This window comes from Bos javanicus, chromosome 28, assembly GCF_032452875.1.
Source record: "Bos javanicus breed banteng chromosome 28, ARS-OSU_banteng_1.0, whole genome shotgun sequence".
Lineage (NCBI taxonomy): Eukaryota > Metazoa > Chordata > Mammalia > Artiodactyla > Bovidae > Bos > Bos javanicus.
Genome location: NC_083895.1, coordinates 3906611 through 3919081, shown reverse-complemented (window position 1 = coordinate 3919081; position 12471 = coordinate 3906611). Strand labels below are relative to the sequence as shown.

General features: G+C 42.3%; 1 long non-coding RNA gene across 1 annotated transcript in view; it reads right to left on the bottom strand.

Annotated features, from left to right (window-relative positions):
- The window catches only part of LOC133240282 (uncharacterized), a 31852-nt gene that overhangs the window by 5500 nt on the left and 13881 nt on the right, over window positions 1-12471 (bottom strand). Inside the window, exons 2-3 of the long non-coding RNA XR_009734175.1 lie at window positions 5993-6053; window positions 442-589 (exon numbers count right to left, since the gene is read on the bottom strand). This is a non-coding gene — a long non-coding RNA (uncharacterized LOC133240282). The remainder of the gene's footprint in view (window positions 1-441; window positions 590-5992; window positions 6054-12471) is intronic.

The following is a 12471-nucleotide window of genomic DNA, read 5'->3' as shown; positions in this document are numbered from 1 at the left end:
ATGAGTGGGTTGTAGCAGGTTACTTACATAGGTAACAGGAAAAGCCAGGAATGGAAAGCTAGAATTGAAAATGAAATCCAAAAGTTGAGAAGGAACCAGCAAAATGAACAACTAGGAAAAGATATTCTAGGCAAAAGAAACAGGAATTCACAAGACTCTGGGGTTAAGGAGCTTGGCTGTGAAGGGAAAGTGATGCAAGATATGTGGCTGGAGCAGGATAGGCCAGTGGAAGCTCTAAGTTGAGGAGGGTGGAGAAGTGAGTGGGGCCAGGCCACTCAGCCTCCTGGGGTGTGAGTGAAGTCGGGTTTAGTTCTGAGGGCAAAGTGTTACAAGAGTGCATCAGGAGACAGAGTGTTATCCATAAAATGACAGAATAGGAAGTTCTAGCCAGCACTGCCTCATAGAAACACTAATGTGAAAACCACCTACAGACAAAAATACCTGTGTGAGAACTCTGGAGGCCAGTTGAGGGGTTCAGCCACGCTGAAAGGGGAGAAAGAGCAGTGTCACTTTGCTTGCATCACCGCTGCTCTAGGCTGACGAAACTCAGACCCAAGAGAGATCTGGGGCCCCAGCCCATGATGTCTCCCTGAAGAAAAAAGAGAGAACAGGTGACAGTCTGACTCTCCGTCCTTTTGGGGCAATGTGTAAAAGCTCTGCTTATTTTGCTGCACCCAGAACACTGAAGTAATCAGCATGGCTGGATTGTCTGGAAGCAGCAAAGAATGAAGACAAGGGTGGAGGTTCATAACCACCAACATATACCCCCAAAGCCACAAGTCCCTAAAGATGGTGCCCAACACACTCCCACAGATGGAACATGAACCTTAGCAACCACTGAAGACCTCAGCAACTAGCTTGACTCTGCAGGACTGGGGGAAGGTGCACAAGTTGGAGACTGCTCCTTCAGGAGGGAAGGACAGAGTGGGATTGAGTTCATTATTCTGGCAACTCAGTGTACTGCCCTATGGAAAAAGGGTGGGTGAGTCCTGGCGTTCAGCATGGCTCTGTGGGAAAGGGAAATGGCACACAATTCTAAGACATGCCTTTCAACATGGAGGGATAAATTGGTGCTTGCACTCCATGCCCTGGCCCAGCAGGGCACACCCTAGAGAAAAAGAATAGGCAACTTTCAGCACCTTACACTTCTCTATGGGATCAGGCAAAGGAAGACAGTCTTAAGTCTAGCCTCTGAAGGAGGAATGAGAGGAGTACAATGGGCACATCTACACAAAAGTTTGATAGATTCCCAGGATCTCTAGCTGGGTGAAGGTATTTCCATTCCCAAGCCAGTGCATATGGACTATAAGGGTTGACTACTTCTTTAAGTGTACAGACATCAACACAAGATAAACTGAGGACAAAAAATTAGGGAAACATGTCATCACTAAAGGAAAAAACAAATCCAGTAACTGACCCCAAAGAAATGGGAATCTATGAATTGCTGGACAAGGAAGGGAAAATAACCATCTTAAAGATGCTCATTAAGCCATAAGAGAATGCAGACAGACAACTAGACAATACCAGAAAAAACAATACATGATCATGATAAGTTTTTTTTAGGGTTTCTCAAGAAAGCCCCTGAAAGAGTCAAAGCGTAAATTCTGGAGCAAAGCATATAATGACTGCACTGAAAAATTCAATAGAGAGCTTCAACAGCAGACTTCATCAGTCAGAAGAAAGAATCAATGAACTTGAAATCAGGTCACTTGAAATGCTCTACTCAGAGGAGTGGGGCTTCCTTGGTGGCTCAGTGGTAAAGTATCTGCCTGCCAATGCAGGAGATGCATGCTGGATCGCTTAGTCAGGAAGATCCTCTGGAGTAGGAAATGGCAACTCACTCCAGTATTCTTGCCTGGAAAGCTCTATGGACAGAGGATACTAGAGGGCTACAGTCCACAGAGTGGTAGAGTCAGACATGACTGGCTGACTGAGCGTACACACACACACACACACACACACAGTCTCAGAGGTGCAAAAGTAAATAAGAATAAGAAAGAGTGAATAAGGCTTACAGGTCTCATAGGACACAGTCAAGAAAAACAATAAAACATAATGGAGTTCTAGGAATATAGAAAGGGAAAGAAAGCTTATTTAAAGAAATAACAGCTAATATTTTTTCCCCAATCTAGGGAAGGAAAAGGACATGTAGATTCATAAAGCCCAAAAGACTTCAAAGAGGTTGACCCTAAAAAAGGTATACCCTAAGACACATTAAAATTAAATTGTCAAAAGTTAGAGAATTTTGAAAACAGCAAAAGAAAAATGATATCACATAAAATGAAACTCCATTAAGATTATTAGCAGAATTTTTAGCAGAAAGCTTGAAATCCTGGAGAAGTAAGATGATCTTTTCAAAATACTGAAAGACAGAATTCACCAACCAAGAATACTATGCATGGCAAAACTGCCCTTTAAAACTGAAGGACAGAAAGACTTTCCTAGACAAATATTGAGTAAGTTTGTTATCACTAGACCTGCCTTAGAAGAATTGCTAAAGGGAGTTTGTCAAATTAAAAACTAAGGACACTAAACAACCACACAGAAACATAGCCAAGTATAAATTTTACCGGTAAATATATAGGCAAATAAGGAACAATGCAATACTGTCATGGTGGTGCACAAATCACCTTTAACCCTATTTAAAAAGTTAAAAGATGAAAGTATTGAGAATAACTATAACTATAATAATCAATAGTTACTTTAAATTTAAAAGGATTAAAGTCACTAATCAAATGACATTGAGTGAATGGATAAAACGATAATCTACAACTTATGCTGTGTACAAGAGGCTACGCTTTAAAAACACTCAAAGAATGAAAGTAAAGGGATAGAAAAAGACATTGCATAAAAATGTTAACCAAAAGAACACAGGGGTGGCTACTTATATAAGACAAAATAGACTCTGAATAAAAAATAGCTCCATGAGACAAAAGGGTTTATTTGACAAGAGGATAGCACAATTATCTATCACCCATTCTGCTCCTGTGCAGATGTCTGAAAAAAGCAAAAACACAACTTCAAAAAGATGCATGCACTCCAATATTCACAGCAGCGTTATTTAAAATTGTCAAGACATGGAAGCAACCTAAGTATCCATCAACATTTGAATGTATAAAGACAGTGTGGTAAATATATAATGGAATACTACTCAACTGTCAAAAGAATGTATCATGAATGAACTTATTATGGTAAATGAAATAAGTCAGACAGAGAAAGACAAATACTGTATGAAATCACTTATATGTGGAACCTTAAAACATACAACAAACTAGTGAATACAACAAAAAAAGAAGCAGACTAACAAATACAGAGAACAAACTAGTGATTACCAGGGTGGGGAAGGGGCACTATAGAGGGAGGCGAGTGGGGGGAGCAAAATACTGGCTGAGATATTGGCTCAGGGATGTGCTGTACAATACTCAGAATATAGCCAACACTTTGTAACAACTAAAAATACAAAGTTACATTAAAACATTTAATACAGACAAGAAATTTGGGGTTAACATATACATGGTACTGTTTATACAGTAGGTAGACAACATGGACCTACTGAATAGCACAGGGAACTATATTGAATATCTTATAATAACCAATAATGGAAAAGAATCTGAAAAATCACACACACACATATCACTTTGCTGTGAACCTGACTCTAACACAACATTGTAAGTAACTGAACTTCAGTTTTCTAAAAGGTTATAAAAATAAGTAAATAAAAATATGTGTCCAACATCCAAGCTCCTAAATATATAAAGCAAATAGCTTCAAATCTCAAGGGAGAAGTAAATGATACAGGGTGCTTGGGGCTGGTGCACCGGGATGACCCAGAAGGATGGGAAGGGGAGGGAGGTAGGAGGAGGGTTCTGGAAAGGGAACACATGTACCCCCATAGCAGATTCATGTCAATGTATGACAAAACCAATACAATATTGTAAAGTAAAAAAATAAATTAAAAAAATGGATGGAACATTCAGACAAAAATCAATAAGGAAACAGCAGAGTTGAGCATCCCTATGAAGCAGTGGACCAAACAGATATTTATCAAACATCCAGCAACAGCAGAATGTACATTCTTCTCAAGGTAACATGGATTCTCCTGGATAAATCATATTATATATCACAAAACAGGCTTTAACAAATTTAAGGAGATTGAAATCATCCCAAATGTCTTTTCTAACCACGGTGGAATGAAATTAGAAATCTGTAACAGAGGAAAATGGGGAAATGCATAATTACATGGAAATTAGACAACGTTCTCTTGCATAATAACATTGGATCAAAGAGAAACTTAAATTAGAAAATATTTTGAGACAAATGGAAAGTACCAAGTGATACCAATAAATACCTACATCACAAAAGAAAAATCTCAAACAATCTAAATTTATACCTCACAGACTTAGAAAAAGAACAAATCAGGCTGCAAGTGAAAGAAAAAAGGTGACAGCATAATAAATAGAATTGGGAAACAGAAAAACAATAGAAAAAAATAGATTAAAAGGTGGTTTTTGAAAAGATAAAATTGACAAACCCTTAACAAGTTTAAGGAATAAAGAAGACTCAAAATCATAAATGATAAAGAAGACCTTACAAAATGCCACATAAATTTTAAAAATCATTAGAAATTATTATGAACAATTATATATCAATAACCAAGAAGAAATGGATAAATCCTAGAAACATGCAATTGAAAGCTTGAACAGACCAATAATAAATAAGAAGATTAAATCAGGAACCAAACACCTCTCAGCAAAGAAAAGCTCAGGGCCAGGTCTTCACAGGCAATTCTACCAAACTTTCAAGTAGAATTAATACCAATTCTTCTTGAACTCTTCCAAAAGTGGAAGAAAGAACACTTCCAAACTCACTTTATGATGCCAGCATTACTCTGATACCAAGGCCAGACCCAAAATTAGAAATAAGAGCTACCATATGCTCCAGCAATCCCACTTCCAAGTATATACACAAAGGAATCGAAATCAAAGTGGTACCTGCATTCCCTGTTCACTGCAGCATTGTTCAAATAACCAAAACCTGGAAGCAACCTGAATGTGCATTGCCTGAAGACTGGCTAAAGAAACTGTGGTATGTACACCAATGGGATATAATTCAGACTTTAAAAAAAGAAGGAAATCCTGCAGTTTTCAATAACATGGATGAACCCGGAGGACATTATGCCAAGTGAAGTAAACCAGACACAGGACAAATACTATGTAGTATCACTTACACGAGGAGTAGTCAGGCACTTAGGAGAGAGTAGAAGGGTGGTTGCCAGGGGCTGGGAAGGAGGGGATAGAGAGCTGATGGGCAAAGGGTATAGAGTGTCAGGTGTTCAAGGTGAGTAAGTTCTAGAAATTCACGTGGCACCGTGCCTGTAGTTACAAAGCCATATTATATACTCGGAACTTGGCTAGGAGGATAGGTCTCCTGTTAAGTATTCTTACCACAAATAAAGAAGGGGAGGGAACTTGGACATGATGGATATATTTATGGCATAGACTGGTGATGGTTTCACAGTTGTAGAATCATCTTCAGAGTCATCAGAGTGTATACATCAAACACGTGCAGCTTTTTCTGTGTCAGTTGTACATCAATGCTGTTGTTTAGTCACTAAGTCATGTCCAACTCTTTGTGACCCCACGGACTATAGCTTGCCAGGCTCTTGTCCATGAGGTTTCCCAGGCAAGAATACTGAAATGGGTTGCCATTTCCTTCTCTAAGGGATCCTCCTGACCCAGGGCTCAAACTCACATCTCATGCATTGGCATGTGGATTCTTTATCGCTGACCCACCAGGGAAGCCTTGGACATCAATATGGTGGTTTAAATAAGTGAATAGAACCTGATTTGGTCTAGGGAGCTGAAGCTGCGTGGACAGAGTCACACATTTATGATCCTCATTAAGTCAGCAAAAATGGCAAAGAAAAATACCAGTTGTATCATTTTGACTATAGAAACAATGGAAAACACACAAAAATATTAACAGCAATTACCTCCAGCTGATGGGATTACAGATGATTTTTACTTGTTTTTCTTAAATTTTCTGTATTTCTTCTGCACAAGAAAACAATAGAGGTGATTTTGGAATCTGAATTTGTGTCTATCACAGTTATTAGTTACAGTCAACAGAATCTGCTTTTTATGATTTGAGCAAAAAAGGGGCTTATTTATAAGCGTTAAGGCTGAGATTCCAGGACTACCAGGGAACTGAGAGAGGAGGCCCCACAGCCCAGGACAGCACAGCTGAGATAATCACCTAACTCCAGTGGATACTGTTGTCATGTCGTACTCAGCCCCAGACACTGGGGCTGCTGCTGTGGGAGAACCAGACCCTTCTGTTCCCTGCCAGCCAGGAGCTCCATCCCTCCACCACCCTGTGTTGCTCGCTTCTACATTTGAGGTCTCGGGCAGGCATCTGTCCAGAGAAGCTGAGGTCACCTAAAGAACCCTATCTGCACAGGTGTCTGGGAAACGTAGGTTTCAGATTTTCTAGAGACAGAAGGCATGGAAAGCAGGGGGTTATACACATGTCGAGTGATTCAGTCTGTATGATCCATCATAGAAGTGAGACAAGGGTTACAGAATAATTACAGGTACCCTTGACCTTCTGAAGTCCACATGATGGCTCAGCTATACATGGTCTTATAAGAACAGCAGGAGGGTGTCTCTCAGTCCAGGGAACCCTGGCTGCTAGAGCCCCTTGGCCTGGCCTCCTTACACTTCCAAATGTGAGCATCTGTCTGCCTGGAGACTTCTGCTGCTGCTGCAAACTGTTTGACCTCCTTGGGTCAGGCTGCAGTGTGAGGCTCAGCATCTCCAGGAGCAGACTCAGGCAGGGCCACGATTGCCTCTGCGCTGGCTCCCAGGCTCCCTGGTGGACTGATTCCTATTGCTCCGTGGGGGCGTCCTACAGTGGGGGGATCATGCAGTGGGGCCTCCCCAGAGGTGGGGAGCTTGATAACAACCATAATTACTCGCCTTCTCTTCCTCTTCTCACTTCCCTACACTCTTGCCTTGTCTTCACTTCCCAAATAAATTCCTTGTGCCAGGATCCTTATTTCCAAGTGTGTCTAGGGCAGCCCAGACTAAGACATCTCTGGCCTGAGTGTGCACTCAGGTAAAGCCTCCTCCTGGCTCTGGAAGACCTGCTGGGACTGTCCTCTGGGGCTGGGTTAACAGGTGTGAGGCTGCTTCTGTGACCGCGCATCCATGCATACCAGCTGGGAAAGTCATCATGTTCCTGCTTTTCATCCTGATGGACAGGAGAGCAGAGGGCTCTGAGATGCCCCCACCACCTGCTGCTGTGTCCACACTGAGGCCACCATGTGCACACACAGGGGTCCCCATCCCAGCTCTGCCCACGTCCTCTCTCCATTAGGCACTGCTCCTTCTTCCCTAGGACCCACAAGAGTGTCCTCTGAACATGCTATCTTTGGTTTAAATGTGACTCTGCTGTTAGTGTCTGAGATTTGGTCAACTCTGGGTGCAGGCAATGGACATTTCCCTGGAGCCTGCTCGGTGCCAGGCCTTACATCACCCCCCACAGAAGTCTCCCTTTCCTCTGTGCCCCACAGGGCTGCCAGGGCAGGGAGCTCACATTCTCAGTTACACCTTCATGCAGTGGATGAGAGAAGTGGCTTTATCCATCATCCCCTTCTTGCTGTACGTCTGCCTTCTCCCCTTCCATATTCTTGGGATTAATTGTTCCTGTCACCTTCGATACAAAGAAAAGGCTCCTGGAGGTTGAGTGCCATTCTGGGCCCTCTTGGCAGGCGGTAAAGGGTGAGGCTGGGCAAGAACCAGGAAGATCTGCTCAGGGTCCCTTCCTGTTCCCTGGTGAGTCCTGGCTTCTCAGACACAGGCTGTCCCAGGACAGCCACGGGGTTCCTGGCCTTGCTGCGTCACTGCCCCTCAGCCATTTAGCAGGGAGCCTCTGCAAGTCTTAGCGCTGAAGACTGTGGTGCACCTAACATACACCTGATCTTCAGGGAGGAAGACAGAGCAAGAGTGAGGAAGCAAGAGCCACCTGTCCCTTGGCAGGTTGGGCTTGACCCTGGCAGGAGCGTCATTTCTGCCATTGTTGAAGTCACAGCATACAGGTCATCTGCTGGCCACTCACATCACAGACCTCAACATTTTTTCTTTAATATAAGTTGCATGGCTTTCAGGTGTACCGCATGCCACTTTAGTGTCGTGTACATAGTGGAGTGATCACTACAGGCACACTAACCTGTCCTTCTGCTCAGATATCTGTCACTTTTTGGTGTGGTCTGTGCTCTCCTGGGGAGTTTCCCCTACAAGATGCAGAGCCTTAACTGCAGTTATCCAGTTCTGTGCTGTCTCTAGACTCACTCAGTCTACAGACTGTAACTTTTACCCTCTGACCGACCTCTCCCACTTCTCTCACCCCTCTCTGGTAACATAGGACCTTGTCTTTTCTTGGCAGAGTACTTCAGGAAACATAGTACATCTCCTGTGTTTTATCTTCTTGATCTTGAAGAGCATATTGGCCAAGTCTTTCCCCAAGCCAGCACAGCCCAGAAGGTTAAAAGACAGAGGACTGGGCACACAAAGGCTGTGAAGTCAGAGCCAGCTGACCAGATGCCCCCGCTGCGTCTGCTTCCTGTGTGGCCAGTGCACACAGGCTCCATGACTGGACACGCAGGTGAGCATGTGCAAGTTGACCATGAGTGAGGTCCACGGCTTTGATCAGATTCTCTGAGGGTCTCTTACCACCCAGGAGAGGGTACGTGATCATAAGGATGGTCAGATTTGAATTCATCTCTCTGTCTTAGTTGTGAGGATGGAAGAGGTGCATGGGCAGGGTGTGGAGAGAGGGCATCCCACACTCCACTCCGAATCTCCACAAATTCACCAATCTGGAAGCTCTCCAAACCCCATCCTTCTGGGGCTTTAAGAAGGCTTCAGCAAATGGGCTGACTGGTTAAATCACTGGCTGTTGGTGATGGAGTCAAACTCCAATCTCCCAAGCCCCCTGGAATCAGGGGATGGTACTAAAAGAAAGTACAAAGATTTTATAGGACCAGATTCAAGTCACTGGACAAGGAACCTGTCTATCTAGCTGTTTTACAAAATCCCTTTGGGGACTATCTAGAAGATGGACTGGATATATTGAGGAGTGGATGGGTATCAAGGTGATGCTGGTCTCATAAAGAGTTCAGTATAGTTCAGTTGCTTAGTCGTGGCTGAGTCTTGGCAACCCCATGGACTGCAGCACACCAGGACTCCCTGTCCATCACCAATTTCCAGAGTTTACTCAAACTTATGTCCATTGAGTCAGTGATGCCATCCACCCATCTCATCCTCTGTCGTCCCCTTCTCCTCCTGCCTTCAATCTTTCCCAGAATCAGGGTCTTTTCCAGTGAGTCAGTTCTTTGCATTGGAGTTTCAGCTTCAGCATCAGTCCTTCCAATGAATATTCAGGACTGATTTCTTTAGGATGGACTGGTTGGATCTCCTTTCAATCCAAGGGACTCCCAAGAGTCTTCTCCAACACCACAGTTCAAAAGCATCAATTCTTTGGCACTCAGCTTTCTTTATAGTCCAACTCTCACATCCATACAAGACTACTGGAAAAGCCATAGCTTTGACCACATGGACCTTTGTTGGTAATGCGTCTGCTTTTTAATATGCTGTCTAGGTTGGTTATAACTTCTTCCAAGGAGCAAGTGTCTTTAATTTCATAGCTGCAGTCACCATCTGTGGTGATTTTGGAGCCCAAAATGATAAAGTCTCTCATTGTTTCCATTGTTTCCCCATCTATTTGCCATGAAGTAATGGGACCAGATGCCATGATCTTAGTTTTCTAAGTTTAAGCCAACTAAGTTGAGTTTCAAGCCTACTCTTCACTCTCCTCTTTCACTTTCATCAAGAGACTCTTTAGTTCTTTGCTTTCTGCCATAGGGTGATGTCATCTGCATATCTGAGGTTATTGATATTCCTCCTGGCAATCTTGATTCCAGCTTGTGCTTCATCCAGCTCAGCGTTTCTCATAATGGTACTCTGCATATAAGTTAAATAAGCAGGGTGACAATATACAGCCTTGACGTACTCCTTTCCCGATTTGGAATCAATCTGTTGTTCCACATCCAGTTCTGTTTCTTCTTGTCCTGCATACAGATTTCTCAAGAGGCAGGTCAGGTGGTCTGCTATTCCCATCTCTTGAAGAATTTTCCACAGTTTGTTGTGATCCACACAGTCAAAGGCCTTGGCCTAGTCGATAAAGCAGAAGTAGATGTTTTTCTGGAATTTTCGTGCTTTTTGATGATCCAGTAGATGTTGGCAATTTGATCTCTGGTTCCTCTGCCTTTTCTAAATCCAGCTTGAACATCTGGAAATTCATGGTTCATGTACTGCTGAAGCTTGGCTTGGAGAATTTTGAACATTACTTTACCAGCGTGTGAGATGAGTGCAATTGTGCGATACTTTGAGCTTTATTGGCACTGCCTTTCTTTGGGATTGGAATGAAAACTGACCTTTTCCAGTTCTGTGGCCACAGCTGAGTTTTCCAAATTTGTTGGCATATGGAGTGCAGCACTTTCACAGCATCATCTTTCAGGATTTGAAATAGCTCAACTGGAATTCCATGACCTCCACTAAGTTTGTTCATAGTGATGCTTCCTAAGGCCCACTTGACTTCACATTCCAGGATGTCTGGTTCTAGGTGGGTGATCACACCATCATGGCTATCTGGGTTGTGAAGATCTTTTTTGTACAGTTCTTCTGTGTATTCTTGCCACCTCTTCTTAATACCTTCTACTTCTGTTAGGTCCATACCATTTCTGTCCTTTATTGTGCCCGTCTTTGCATGCAATGTTCCCTTTGTGTCTCTAATTTTCTTGAAGAGATCTCTAGTCTTTCCCATTCTATTGCTTTCCTCTATTTCTTTGCACTGATCACTGAGGAAGGTTTTCTTACCTGTCCTTGCTATTCTTTGGAACTCTGCATTCAAATGGGTGTATCTTTCTTTTCTCCTTTGCCTTTTGCTTCTCTTCTTTTCTAGCTATTTGTAAGGCCCTGTCAGACAACCATTTTGCCTTTTTGCATTTCCTTTTCTTGGGGATGGTCTTGATCCCTGCCTCCTGTATGCTGTCATGAACCTCTGTCCATATTTCTTCAGGCACTCTATCAGATCTAATCTCGTGAATTTATTTCTCACTTCCACTGTATAATCATGGATTATAGACTTGGATTACTGTGATATTGAGTGGTTTGCCTTGGAAATGAACAGAGATCATTCTGTTTTGAGATTTCATCCAAGTACTGCATTTCAGACTCTTGTTGACTCCATTTCTTCTAAGGGACTCTTGCCCACAGTAGTAGATATAATGGTCATCTGAGTTAAATTCACCCATTCCAGACCATTTTAGTTCTGCAGATTCCTAAAATGTCGATGTTCACTCTTGCCATTTCCTGTTTGACTACGTCCAATTTGCCTTAATTCATGGACCTAACATTCCAGGTTCTGATGCAATATTGCTCTTTACAGCATTGGACTTTACTTCCATCAACAGTCACATCCATAGCTGGGTGTCGTTTTTGCTTTGACTCCGTGTTTCCATTCTTTCTGGAGTTATTTCTCTACTGATCTCCAGTAGCATATTGGGCACCTACCGACCTGGGGAGTTCATCTTTTAGTGTCTTATCTGTTTGCCTGTTCATACCTTAAAGGAGTTAGGAAGTGTTTTGTTTTGTTTTGTTTTCTCCTGAATTTATGGGGTGATTTTGAGGAGGATTGGTGTTTGTTCTTGTCAAAGGTCTGGTAGGATTCACCAGTGAAGCCATCAGTTTGGTCCAGAGGTTTGTCTGTGGAGGGGTTTTGATTAGTGATCCAATCACCTTACTAGCTGTGAGTCTCTATTTGTTTGTGACTCAGTCTTGGGAGGATTTGTAGTTCTAGCATTTTGTCCATTTTATCTAGTTATCCCATTTGTTAGAGGACAATCATTTACAGTACTCTCCATAATCCTTTTTATTCCTCCATGTTCATTTCTCATTTCAGTCATTTGTCTTCCCTTTTTAAAAAGTCAGTCCAGCTAATAGCTTGTCAACTTTGTTAATTTATCCAAAGAGTCAACTTTGTGTTCTTTATTTTCTTTGCTTTTCTATTTTGTCTCTGGTACTAATCTTCATTACTACCTTCCTTCTGTCAGCTTTGGGTTCAGTAGTTTGTTCTTCTTTTTCTAGTTACCAAAATTACATGGAGTTACTGGTTTGAGATTTTTATGTTTTTAAAGCTATAAATTTCCCCTTAGCACTGCTTTTCTGTTTCTCATAAGGTAGTGCTTCACTTTCCTTCATCTCTAAGTATTTTTAAATTTCCCCTATGCTTTATTCTTTGCTACATTGGCTAAAGTGTGTTTAATTTTTGCAAATATGTGAATTTTCCACTTTTTCTTCTCTTGCTGATTTCTAACTTTATCGCATTGTAGTTAGAGAAGATATTTTGTAT